This window comes from Podarcis muralis, chromosome Z (assembly GCF_964188315.1).
Source record: "Podarcis muralis chromosome Z, rPodMur119.hap1.1, whole genome shotgun sequence".
Classification (NCBI taxonomy): Eukaryota; Metazoa; Chordata; class Lepidosauria; order Squamata; family Lacertidae; genus Podarcis; species Podarcis muralis.
The window spans coordinates 31,442,648-31,455,653 of NC_135673.1; the positions used below are offsets into that span (position 1 = coordinate 31,442,648).

A 13,006-nucleotide genomic window follows, 5' to 3' on the forward strand; every position below is an offset into this window, starting at 1 on the left:
AGAAGAAGAGGAGTACGACATGATTGGTAAACACAGAATCCTTTCCATTATTGAAGTTACAAGAGATGCATTCTGACAAAATGAAAAGCTTAGTGTGGGTGTTCACCAATGTTGGTGCCTTGTTCAATCTTGCTGTAGAAAAGAGGGGAGAGGATACCCTGCTAGATATATAGACTTTCAGATTAATCATATATATATATATAATACTATATATAATATTTGGAGGGACGGGGTGGTGGTTGTGGGGCTCCTACTGATGCGAGAGTAGCATGGATTTCATCTAGTTGTAGAAAATGAGTGAAAAGAACATGCAGATTGTGGAAAAAGTGGAGTGGTTGAAGTAGCTGAAAAGTTTATTAAGGGCGGGTGTGAGCTGTGTGCCTGTACCACCTGATGGCATGTTTGAAAGAGAATCCGTTTTGGTGTAGAAAGGACTGAAGCGTACCTATTGCTGATGTACGTACAGAAACTGGGAACTCCTGCAATTTTATTTCCCTAGCATAGAGGAAGGGGGTGTGATGGTGGGGGACTGTGGAAATCACCCCTCTGCAAATGGCCTCGTGGACCGGCAGAGCATGGAGGACAGGGGCCACCTGACGAATCCCAGAACTCGGCCCATTTTCCTCCAAACCTCCATTAGCAGCAGCAGCAGTAGCAGCAGTGGGAAGGGATGGAGCAGCCAGCTCTTTGCTGCTTTCTAAACAGAGCACCCTCCTCGTTTTTGTTAATTAATCCCTGAATGAACCTCTCTAATGATTGTGTGAGATGAAGTACTGCCTCTCCCTTCTTTCCTTTTGCAGAGAGAATGAAAATCAAAATAAATGCTTTTCTTTTTCTTTGTAGTTTTTTTTTAGATGTGATTTTTCACAACTATTTTCAAGCCCCACTGAATGAGGAAAAAATTACAACTATTGATAGTGATCATACAGACCAGCATTCATATTCAACACTGTCCATTCGAAAGACAGCTAGAGGTTTTGGGAACCCCTACAACTCTTCCCCCGCCCCCCAGGATCCACTAAGTTCTTATGTCCTCTCCCCTACTGGAAGAGCACTGGTGGGGGGGTGACGGAGCAATTGAATAATTATTAAATTATAACAACACAACAACGTGGAAGAAGTAAAATATTGAGATCACACATGGGTGAAGGGGAGTGGGGGTGTATGGGAACCTATAATATCATTTATAATATAATTTGTTAATTGCGCTGTATTTATATAGAGCAAGGGAAGCCTAGAGGAATTAGATATATTTTGATTTAGGTAATCATTGTAATAAGCTTGTGCTGGAAAACAAATATGGATTTTGAATTTCATGTTTGTAATATTTTTTTGTTTTGAAATAAAAATTTAAAAAAGAAAAAGAAACCATTTGAATCCACTGGAAGCAGCCAGCAAGTGATCCACAAGAGCCAGATTCTGGACTTGAAGAATCCCAAGCATATTTATCTTCATTTTTCATTCTGGCCAAAATTATGCCAATAACCGTAAACTAAATTTGGCATCAATTGTGTATTTCTTTGGGGAAGTCTTGGGGGGTCTTAACACACAAGGCACCAAAGTCAGCTGTGGAAATATTGCAACACGTCATAGATTCCATAGGTCCTCTCCAGTTGTACAGAAGATAGAAGGAGAGAGATAAAAAAGACCTTGACCGGGAAAATGATCAGATGTACTAACTCTGTGCATCCAGTAATGAAGAGACCACCATCATTCACTTCCAGATAAACTGTAGAACATGGGTCTGGCCAGCCAGTTTCAGATGCCTTGACTGGTCTTCCAGAAACAACTTTCTGCCCTCAATCTGTTATTCTCTTCCAACGGCCTGAAAACAAAATTTGCAGGCCAGGGAGGGGGGGCAGTGAAAGCAAGCCCACTTTTTAATAACTATCGTATTGCTGTATTAAACAAGAAGAAACTTTGCACAAGAGGATATTTTGTGGGGTTTGTGTGTGAGACTGGGCGGATTATTTTTTATTTTTTAAAAAAGCTCCAAACACTCAGATTCTTCATGCTACTTTACTGGTCAGGAGATTTCTTACTGAAATTGCACACTTCCAACATTGCAACAGCTTGTGACATATGTGGACTGATCTGTCGTTTGCTCAGAAAAAAGGGCAAACCCCCCCCCCCCCACAACTTTGCATATATGCAGCTTGTATGTATATTTTGGATTATAGTTTTTTAACATCATTTTTTTGGGGGGGGAGGGGACTTTCAAGAACATAAAAACTGAGGTGTCTTAGGGCTGTTTTGCCTCATGGTTTTTGTTGCTGAACCCTAATAGAGAGAACACATGTATCTTTTTTGGCAGGAAGGTTGATTTCTTCATCCATGAATTGTACTTCCTTTGGTGTGTGTTTCTTTTAAAAAAAACTTTTCATAAAAGCTTTTTCATAATAAATCTTAAGCTGGTGTTTCTTTAAAAAACACAAATATATAAATATATATATACACACACACATATATATACACCACAATTTCTGCTGCAGTTTCTCAACATACATCAGCAGAGTTTATGCTTCAAGAGGAGAGAAGTGAATGGCAATGCTTCACCAGTCCAAAGGGTGTATACATGTGTTCTCTCTATTAGAGTTCAGCAACAAAAACCATGAGGCAAAACAGCCCTAAGACACCTCAGTTTTCATGTTCTTGAAAGTCCCCTTTCCAAATGATGCTAAAAAACTATAATCCAAAATATACATACAAGCTGCATATATGCAAAGTTCTTGGTTTTTTGTGTTGCCCTTTTTTTCTGAGCAAACAAAAGATCTGTCCACATTTGTCACAAGCTGTTGCAATGTTGGATTTCAGTAAGAAATCTCCTGACCAGTAAATTAGCATGAAGAATACATCTGATCCTTTCCCCAGTCAAAATATTTTCTCTCTCTCTTCTTCCATCTTCTGTACAACTGGAGAGGACCTAGGGAATCTATGACGTGTTGCAAGATTTCCATGGCTGACTTTGGTGCCTTGCGTTTTAAGACCTCCAAGACCTCCCCCAAATGAAGACAGAATTGATGCCAAATTTAGTTTACGGTTATTGGCATAATTTTGGCCAAAATGAAAAATGAAGATAAATGTGCTTGGAATTCTTCAAGTCCAGTATCTGGTTCTTGTGTATCACTCAATATTGGGGGAATGGAGCACCCTATCTAGAAATACTGAGGGGGCTAAACCCCGGGTGGCCAGGAGGTTGGCTCAGTATGCCCTGCCTTGTACCTGCAGTCAGTGATTCTAACCAACTGAGGCAACAGGTCCTCAGCAGAGATTTAGCTCTGCTGGGATCAGTAGATTCTGCAAATAGCAGGGGCATGTAGAATTGAATGGTTTTGTGCCATAGGCTGTATTTAGATGCGGTGATTATTGCTTTGGTGTTCCTGATTATTCTGTTAGGGCTTCTGTCCCCCCCCCCCCCTCCAATGTTTCTTTCACACTACATTACCTATTGTTCCATGGAACGGTGTTTTTTCCGTCTTTTACAAAGGAAATGGGGCTGCTGCAGTTGGAAAGATGCCTGCCTTGGTCATATGGCCCAAATGGTTGGAGCCCCATGGTACTAAAGTTTAAGATACGCCTGCAAGGAGCACTCTGAATGTTCTGCCATTGGGGGCAATCAAGCTGCAGAATGTTTTAGCTTTCTCTGTGTTAAGGGGCTTTGGAAGCGTTCATGTAGCTGATGTCTGTACAGAAACATGAACGCTTAAAAACCCCTCAGCACAAGTGTCCTTTCTCCCTTTCTGCACCCAGATTCAATCCCTTGCCAACACCTTACCAGAAGGTGCAGCCACACAACTCAGACCTTATATAAACCATGGATAAAATATAAATATCTCCTGGAACCTACAACCCCTTGGTGCATTTCACCCATCGAAGCCTTTGGCGTTAAGAAGAAAAACATGAAGGGAAATAGGGCAACATATAAAATGTTATTGGGGGGGGGAATTAATAAATTAGGAACTTTGAAATCCATATATATTTGACAGACTGGCTCCAATACTTCCAACTGAATGAAAGACAAGGAAAATAGGGCTTGCTGGAGAAATATGAAAACTAAAGGGAACTCTAATCCAGCCCAAAGGAAAATATCTATCTAAAATGTATAATCTCCTCCACAATTCACCCCCTGCCATCAAAGAACTTTTGCCTCACTTAAAACGCTCAACCTTTTCTGAGGATGCACACCTCAGAACACATAGGGACAGAAAAAGCTAAAAGATTCTGCAGTTTGATTGCCCCCAAATGACAGAAAATTCAGAGTGCTCTTAAACTTCAATACCATGGGGCTCCAACCATGTGTGCCATATGACCAAGTAAGGCATCTTTCCAACTGCAGCAGCCCCATTTCCTTTGTAAAAGATGGCGAGGAAACTGTTACAACGCAGAACAGGTAATGAAGTCTGAAAGAAACTTGGGGGGGGGGGGACAGAAGCCCTAACAGAATAATCAGGAACACCAAAGCAATAATCACCACATCTAAATACAGCCTATGATGCAAAACCATTCAATTCTACATGCCCCTGCTATTTGTAGAATCTCCTGATCTCAGCAGAGCTAAATCTCTGCTGAGGACTTGTAGAAATATCAAAATGACTGCGAAAGGCTGTGGAGGGAAGATTCACTGCATGTTATAAGGGGGCAGTGAAGAAGGAGGGAAGAGAAGGAAGCACTGTCCTGTTCTCAGATTGGGGACAGGCTCCCACCTCCTTCTCCCCAACCTGTGGAAGGACCAGACTCAAATTCCTCACCTCTTGACCCCTCAGCAAATGTCCAAGCTACAACCCCAGGGTGAAGTGCAAACCTCAACCCCACAAGACATGTGCCCTTAACTAAGTTATACAGTCAGAGGCTGCTGTCTAAAGAAGTATCTCCCATTTCTAGGAAGACCACTTCAACTTCATCTAGCGCTCAGTCGCTTTCTTCACTGTCTTCCCAGTGCCCCTGGGCAAGCTCTATGGGCTCATTGACATCCCTGAGGTCCATAGACTATGCTGCCAACCACAGGACAGACGATTTCCACAAACTGAACAAGGAGAGGGAATTCCACTACTCTGTCATCCGGTCCAAGCTGAATCACATGGTTTCCATGCTGCCTAGGAGGGGCAATGTGGCAGAAAACTACATAGGCTGCCACCCAGTGAGGTGCAACTTAAAGCCTAGGCAGCGGATCAGCAAGAGCCTCATAAACCTCAGAGACTTTGCACTGTATTGATCAAATGACTGCTTCTGAGAAATGGGATCGTGAGAGCTGGCACACATTACTGCCATACAGGGGGTGCTTCTGGCTTGGTGGTGGTTGGTTTTTTAACTTGGCTGCCCAGCCACCTTGGTGATACTGCAAGCCTTTCTCAGGCTTTGCCGTGCCATGGAGAAGAATGGTTTGGAATGCCAACCAATATGCATATTATACCTTGCGGCACAAAGGTAGCCATTGCATGGAAACACCTTCATGTTGCTCTTTGTGGCTTACATTTTGTGTGCGCCACTTGTAAGTGCTCCAGGCTTCACACTTGGTCAATTCTGTACTGCCCTTACAAATGTTGATTTCTAGTGCTTTTTTAGTCTAAGAAATCATGGGTTGACTTGGTTTTACCAAGGGACGATAACATTAGCTGTTTAGTTTATTTAAAAAACCGCTAGTGCCTCTCTTTTTTTGTCCCAATATAGGAACATAGAAAAATATTTTCATTGTATGACCCTGTAGCTGATGGCCTGATAACAGATGGCTAACAAAAGACAATGACAAAAACAATGTGCAGTGACTCGTAACTTTTCCAACAGCCATGGCCATATCTTAGGGCTCCTTTTTAATGTTTTTTTTAGTGAAATCCCAGAGGTTTGTGGTGTGGATGTGGCTCTTCACCTATGTAGGTGCCTTGTTCAATGGGCTGGCAAGTCTGAAACCGGCTCTCATTTCTCTCTTCACTATTCTCCTTGGTTATGAAAAGCACCGGGTTGAAATTGACCATTCTTGTGAACTAAATTCCACCCCACATCGGGGGGGGGGGGTGTCGTTTTTTTAAAAATATTGAGTTGATGGCACAGTGAATGCCATCAACCCTGTGTGATCCAGGAGTAGCTCCTATACGGCCATCCGCTGTCACTTAGATCAGTGACTAGGCACCATGCAAAAAGAAAGGGTTTGCAACTGTGATTGTAGTATTCATCTTTTTAAAATATAAACATTGCAAGTTTTTGCACAGTTTCTGTATGGACATCAGCTATATGTATAAATAAATTATCATCACCATCATCATCATCATCTTTATACCCCACCATTTGGCTAGCTTTCCGAAGGGATTCTGGGGGGCTTACAGCATATCTAAAAACATCCAGCATTAAAAATCTCCTGATTCACGGCTCAGGAGATCGAGAGGGAGAAGGAAGAGAAGGCAGGAAGGGTAACCATGTCAGACCACTAACTCCTCGAAATACAAATGTCTTCCGGATAGATTGCCCATAAACTCCACCCTTGGTCCAACACGGTTACCTCTTCCATGCTTAGCTAATCTGTTCCTCCTTCCTTTTTTGAGTAAAAAAAAATTTCACCACTTTTCCATACAAAACTTTAACTTAAATATGGTATTAAATACACATTAATATAAGCAATGTCAAAATACCAAATAGAAGTATAATCATAAGGTGCCAAGCCAATTTTAAATGTTGGTCATGGTAGGGCTCCATCCTGAAAATATTTCCCACCAATGGTACTATGAAAGAGTTACTCCAGAGCAGGAAAAGTAGTATCCTGACAGTACTGCGATACTGGAGCAGGACCTAGCCCCCTGTCACATATCAAAAGTGGTGAAGAAATTCATGACAGAGCAGCAAATACAGGTACTTGAATGGCCAGGGAATTCCCCCTATGTACATCCCATTGAGAATTCGTGGGCTATATGCAAAAGTCACCTCTGTGCTGTAGACTGTATGACTATGGAGAAACTCATTCAGGCGCTGGTTCAAGTGTGGTACAGGGATCCAAAAATCAACAGTGACTGTTCGAAATGAGTAGACTCCATGCCAAACCGTGTTCAAATGCTGCTTAAAAATAGCGGCGGTCATATCTGTTAATAATGTACATGTCTGTGAGTTTTGTTCATCTCTGTGTGAGTTTTGTACAATAAACTATTGTACGAAATTCATTGTTTCAATTATTTTTTACAGCACATTCTTATGTGTTTAGTAAGACATGGACACACACTAGAACTGTTCACATTACTGAACCAGAAACAGGTCAACCCCCCCCCCCTTAATTCAGAGGGCGCACAATGTGAGTTCCTGCACTAAAACAGCAGTGTATGCTTTGATAACCAGATAAATGAATCAAGTTGACTTTCAGGTAATATTATATAGTATGTCCCCTGAGCCATTGCTTCTACATTTATGATGTTCTACCAATTTTGACCTAGATTGAATATTTTTCTTTCAAATCAGTATATAATAAATGTTTGGGGGGAATTGAAAGGAAATCTACATCCCGCCCACTTTAGTAGTCTACAGTTGGTTAAAAGACTAAGGCCTAGTTAAAAAGGAATTACTCATTTTGCTAAGCTCTCATATTAACAGTTTCACCACATTTCAGAAACTCAGGAAGAAGGATGGGTGTGTGTGTACTTCCTGACCCTCTGAAGATACCTAGCCTCCTGTGCCTAACCCCAGCTGGAAGGCCTTAGGACTTCTCAGCAGAAGCTCCACCCTCCTTGAAGAAGACCCACAACGCCACCTACCTTGGAGGGCCACTGCATTCTGGGTGACAAGGAACTTCAACTCCATACTGGCCAATGGGAGGAGCAGCTCCATGATCGAGCAGGCCATGGCTGGGTATTGCCCCTCCATCTTCCAGAAGTAGCGCATCAGGTGTCTTGGGATACATACCTGGGAATACAGTCCTGTGAAAACAAGGCCCTCCACACCAGCTGAGACCGAGGACCAAACAGCTAAACGCCAGACAGCCCAAGAAACCCGAAATAAAAGCCTATATGACTACAAATAGGATATTTTCTCCAATCTATCCCCCTGCCCACTCTTTAACCCTAATCTAATTCTAACCTCACCTTCCCCACAGAAGCTAAAGGCACCAAGGAGGAAGGGATGCGACGTGGGGTGCTGAAGCCCAAAAATGGGGGGTTGGTTGGGGGGAAACCAAGACGCAGCGGCTTTGCATCCCTTTTTTGCGCTGGAGTGCGCGCGGCGCGTGCCAGGCCAACACAACCCACCGCGCCAGGCGCTGCCCTCGCCACCAACGTGCCCAGGGCGGGAAGGGTTCCGCGCGTCAACTCAGCCTGGCCACCAGAGCCAAGCGGGGCTGCGCTTCGCCCCTGCCTGCCCTTGCCAGGAGAAGCTTGGTCGGCAGGCAAATGCCGCTCTCCGACGCTGGTCTGGGACGCGCGGCGGCTAGTCCAAGCCGGGTCCTGGCGGCACTCAGGGCGGGACGGGGTTCCCTGCGTGGGGGCGCCTGGCTCCCGCCCCCTAAAAGTTGCGCGCTTGGGACTACCGTCTCCCTGGCCCATGTCCATACACACGTGCTCTCCGCATCTTCAGACCCGACTCTTTCCCCATCCCTGCCTGGAAATACTGCGGGTCGAGTAACCCTGGCCTCACTCTCCCCCCCCCCCCACACACACACCGCAAAGCTCTATATCCGCGCAGCAGCCCTTCCTCCTGAAACCAAGGACCCAAGGTCGAGGGCCAACCGGACACATCCCCAAAGCCACAACGAAGTTGCTTGGCTGAGCGAGGCGGCTACCCAACCCTACCACCCGAAATGCCCCCCCCCGCCCCTAACCCCCGCCAGAACCCTACCTACCCCAGGACTCTCCGCCGTCCCGCAGCACTTGGAAAAGGGCACGGATGCGCTCCGCCCGGATGCTGAGTGGAGCCGCGGCCAGGAGCGCACCCTTCGCCAAGGAGGAGGAGGAGGTGCAGCAGCGAGCGAGCTCCAAGCACCCATTGCCACCCTTCCTCCCGCAGCGCCAGGCAGATGGAAGTAGAGAAGACGCCGAGGACGCCCCAGCTGTTAGAAACAGAGATCCGCAGCCCCGCCCCCTGGCCAGTTTAAACTCCAGCGAGTTAAAGGGACTCTGCTTCCCCATCTCACCCCCATGGGGACCACACACCCTCCAATAAATTAAACCCCCTATATCTTGCAAATACACGTGTATTCAAGCTTATAGCCTGGTTCCCCAAGGAAATCCAAAAGACCCCATGGCCGCCAACTTTTCAGCCTCCTCCAGACCCTGCCTTGAGAGTTGGCTCCCTAACAGGCTCCATTGTTTCCCTTTCTGTCCCTGGAATTGTCACCTGCAGATTTCTTTCTAGCCCTGCGTTTCCCTTGAAGGCACAGGCGCACCTGGCAGTCTGAAAGACAGCAGCTTAGCGAAGGTTGACTTCAGCATGCAGGTGGGAGCCACAGGCACAGCAGAAAGATACAGGAGCTTTGGCAAAAATCTATAATCTAATTTCCAAAGAACATCCGGCATTTAGGGTGGCGATTCTAGGAAAGACCAGCTGTCGTCTGAATCTTAAAACCAGCAGTCAAACAAACAAGAATTAAGCCTGTAAAACTTTTCTGTTTCTTATTCACCTCTCTGCCCCCCATCTCAGCTAAATAGGAGCTGACACTACACAGGTGGGAGAAGGTGGCACTCTGCACATTCTCGTATTCATAGGGACTTTGGGACTCTGGCTGAAATTACTTTTCAGCACACACTTACTTAGGAATGAGTCCCATTGGACTCAACAATAGCAATTGTGATTATAGAAAAACTACAGTGTTTAGAGGAGTGGCTGGTTTAGCAGACTTGGCTGCCACCGAGTGCTACAATGACGGAGTTCCTGGTTTGTTTTAATTGTTGCATTGGTGACCAGCTCAAAGTGAAGAAGCCTCCAAGCCTTGACAGAAACATGCTAGGATAACCCATGAACTTTGGACACATTACCCACGTTGGAACAAGAGAGGGCAAATTCAGGAACAAATGAATTCCAAAGGAGGCTCCAACAACAATAATCCTTCAACTGCAAAAGTGTCAGATGTCTGAATGAGAGAATGAAATGCCAGTTTGGGGATGTGATGCTTTGAAAGCAGCTGGCTGTAAGGAGGAGAACTGCCCAATTTTATTTTATACATTGTTGTATTTAGACTACTAATCTGCTAGTAAGGCTGTGAAATGCTAAATTTAATGCCACCTCTTGTTTCTGTGGAAGCCTGTTCATGTTGGAGATTGAATCTTGACATAACCATTTAGCTATAGCATCATGACCACAATTTGTTGTCTAAAAGCAGCATTTAAGATGGTAGCTACATTTTAATGAACAACTCCACTAAAGATCCCTCAGGTTTTGTAGTTCTGCTGGGGGATTAGAGAGACTAGGTTACACTGCTTTAAATTAAGAAATTAAGTGATTCACAAACTTTGGCTCCCATAAAATAAATACCTTCCAGTAAGAATCTTGAATTAAAAATCAAAAACACAAAACAATAGTAATTGTGAAGCACCAACACTTTCTGAACCCAGGTAAAGGTAAAGGGACCCCTGACCATTAGGTCCAGTCATGGCCGACTGTGGGGTTGCGGCGCTCATGTCGCTTTATTGGCTGAGGGAGCCGACTATCTACTATCTACTTGCACTATTTATCTACTTGCACTTTGATGTGCTTTCGAACTGCTACGTTGGCAGGAGCAGGGACCGAGCAATGGGAGCTCACCCCCTCATCGAGGGGATTCGAACCACTGACCTTCTGATCGGCAAGTCCTTGACTGTGGTTTAACCCACAGAGCCACCTGCGTCCCGTCTGAACCCAGGAAGGGCACTTAAATTCTAAGAATTAACAAAACTGCAATGTTTAAAGTGTCCACTGTTTCTTTGCAAAAGTGGAGGATAGAGAGAGAATCAGAACAGGCAAGGGCCACACTACTTTTCACTCTTTTAATTAATCTGAAGAAGCACAAACTTGAGGAACATCCACTATATAAAATCAAGCTTGTCTTCTGAACTTTTGAGACCTGATCTAAGACATTTTGCTGAGGGAAAAGGAGTGGCCAGTTTCTTCTAGCACACAAGGCAGAAAGCAACAAAGCGCATGGGTAGGCAAACTAAGGCCCGGGGGCCGGATCCGGCCCTATCGCCTTCTAAATCCGACCTGTGGACGGTCCGGAAATCTCTGCATTTTTACATGAGCAGAATGTGTCCTTTTATTAAAAATGCATCTCCAGGTTATTTGTGGAGCATAGGAATTCGTTCCCCACAAATAATATCGTCCGGTCCCCCACAAGGTCTGAGGGACAGTGCTCTCCTGCTCCGTGTCCATAAAACATCTGATAATAATAAATTAAAATCATGAACAACCCATTGCCCCTCTCAGGGCATCTAAAATCAGCTCCCTGAGGCAGCCCTCCTATTCTGATGATCAGGAACCCACAGGTAATACTCCTCGGCACCTCTATGCCAATAAAACGTTCCTCCCCTTCCAGTTCTGCCACACAGGTGTTTAAAGCACCGCTTTCCCCTGAAAAGTAGCAGCCTTGCTATTCCTTTTCCTGCAGCATCCCATGCTCCCATTTCTAGGTAGGCCACTTCAACTTCATCTAGCGCTCAGTCACTGGGCAAGCTCCTGGGCAAGCTCCTTGGGCTCGCTGACATCCCTGAGGTCCATAGACTATGCTGCTAACCACAGGGCAGACGATTTCCGCAAGCTGAACAAGGAGAGAGAATTCCACTATTCTGTCATCCGGGTGAAGCTGAATCACATGGTTTCCATGCTGCCTAGGAGGGGCAATGAGGCAGAAAACTACATAGGCTGCCACCCAGTGAGGTGCAACTTAAAGCCTAGGCAGCGGATCAGCAAGAGCCTCATAAACCTCGGAGACTTTGCACTGTATTCATCATGACTGCTTCTGAGAAATGGGATCGTGAGAGCTGGCACACATAATTGCCACACAGGGGGTGCTGCTGGCTTGGTGGTGGTTGTTTTTTTAACTTCGCTGCCCAGCCATCTTGGTGATACTGCAAGCCTTTCTCAGGCTTTGTCGTGCCACAGAGAAGAATGGTTTGGAATGCCAGCCAATATGCACATTATACCTTGCGGCACAAAGGCAGCCATCGCATGGAAACACCTTCATGTTGCTCTTTGTGGCTTACATTTTGTGAGTGTCATAAGTACTCCAGCCTTCACACTTGGTCACTTCTGTACTGCCCTTATAAATGTTGCTTTCTAGTGCTTTTTTGGTCTAAGAAATCACAGGGTAACCTGATTTTATCAAGGAACAATAATATTAGCTGTTTAGAAAGTGCAAAAACAAAGTGTTTGCAACTGTGATTGTAGTAGTCACCTTGTAAAATATAAATATTGAAAGTTTTGGCACAGTTTCTGTATGCACATCAGCTATATTCATAAATAAATCATCATCATCATCATCATCTTTATACCCCACCCATTTAGCTGGCTTTCCCAAGGGACAAAGCAAGGGACAAAGCATTAAAAATCTCCTGATAGACGGCTCAGGAGATCGAGAGGGAGAAGGAAGAGAAGGTAGGAAGGGTAACCATGTCAGACCACTAACTCCTCGAAATACAAATGTCTTCCGGATAGATTGACCATAAACTCCACCCTTGGTCCAACACCGTTACCTCTTGCATGCTTAGCTAATCTTTTCCTCCTTCCCTCTCTGAGGAAAAAAACCTATACCTTTCCCCCATACAAATGTTTAACTTTAACATATAAAATACACACTAAAATAAGGAACATCAAAATACCAAAAACCATTATAATCTCAGGGCGCCAAGCCAAATTTAAAATGTTGTTCATGGTAGGGCACTAGCCTGAAAAGATGTCCCACAAATGGATTTTTCATTCTCTCTGCAAGAGGAGAGAAGTGAATGTCCCACCAAAGGTGTGTGGTTCAATCCTGAATACCCTGAGTGACTCTTCTTAGCTTGGCTTGTTTTACTACGGCAATATTAGTACTTTGCATTATGACACATTCCAAGTTTTTCCGCAATCTTCATGT

At 44.7% G+C, this 13,006-nt stretch overlaps 1 protein-coding gene across 1 annotated transcript in view; it reads right to left on the bottom strand.

Moving 5' to 3' along the window:
* LOC114588759 (putative G-protein coupled receptor 34) overlaps nt 1-7,896 on the bottom strand; it is a 90,441-nt gene extending 82,545 nt beyond the window's left edge. Inside the window, exon 1 of the mRNA XM_077922606.1 lies at nt 7,728-7,896. The gene's annotated coding sequence lies outside the window, so the exon portion shown is untranslated. The remainder of the gene's footprint in view (nt 1-7,727) is intronic.
* Nucleotides 7,897-13,006: the final 5,110 nt, after the last annotated feature.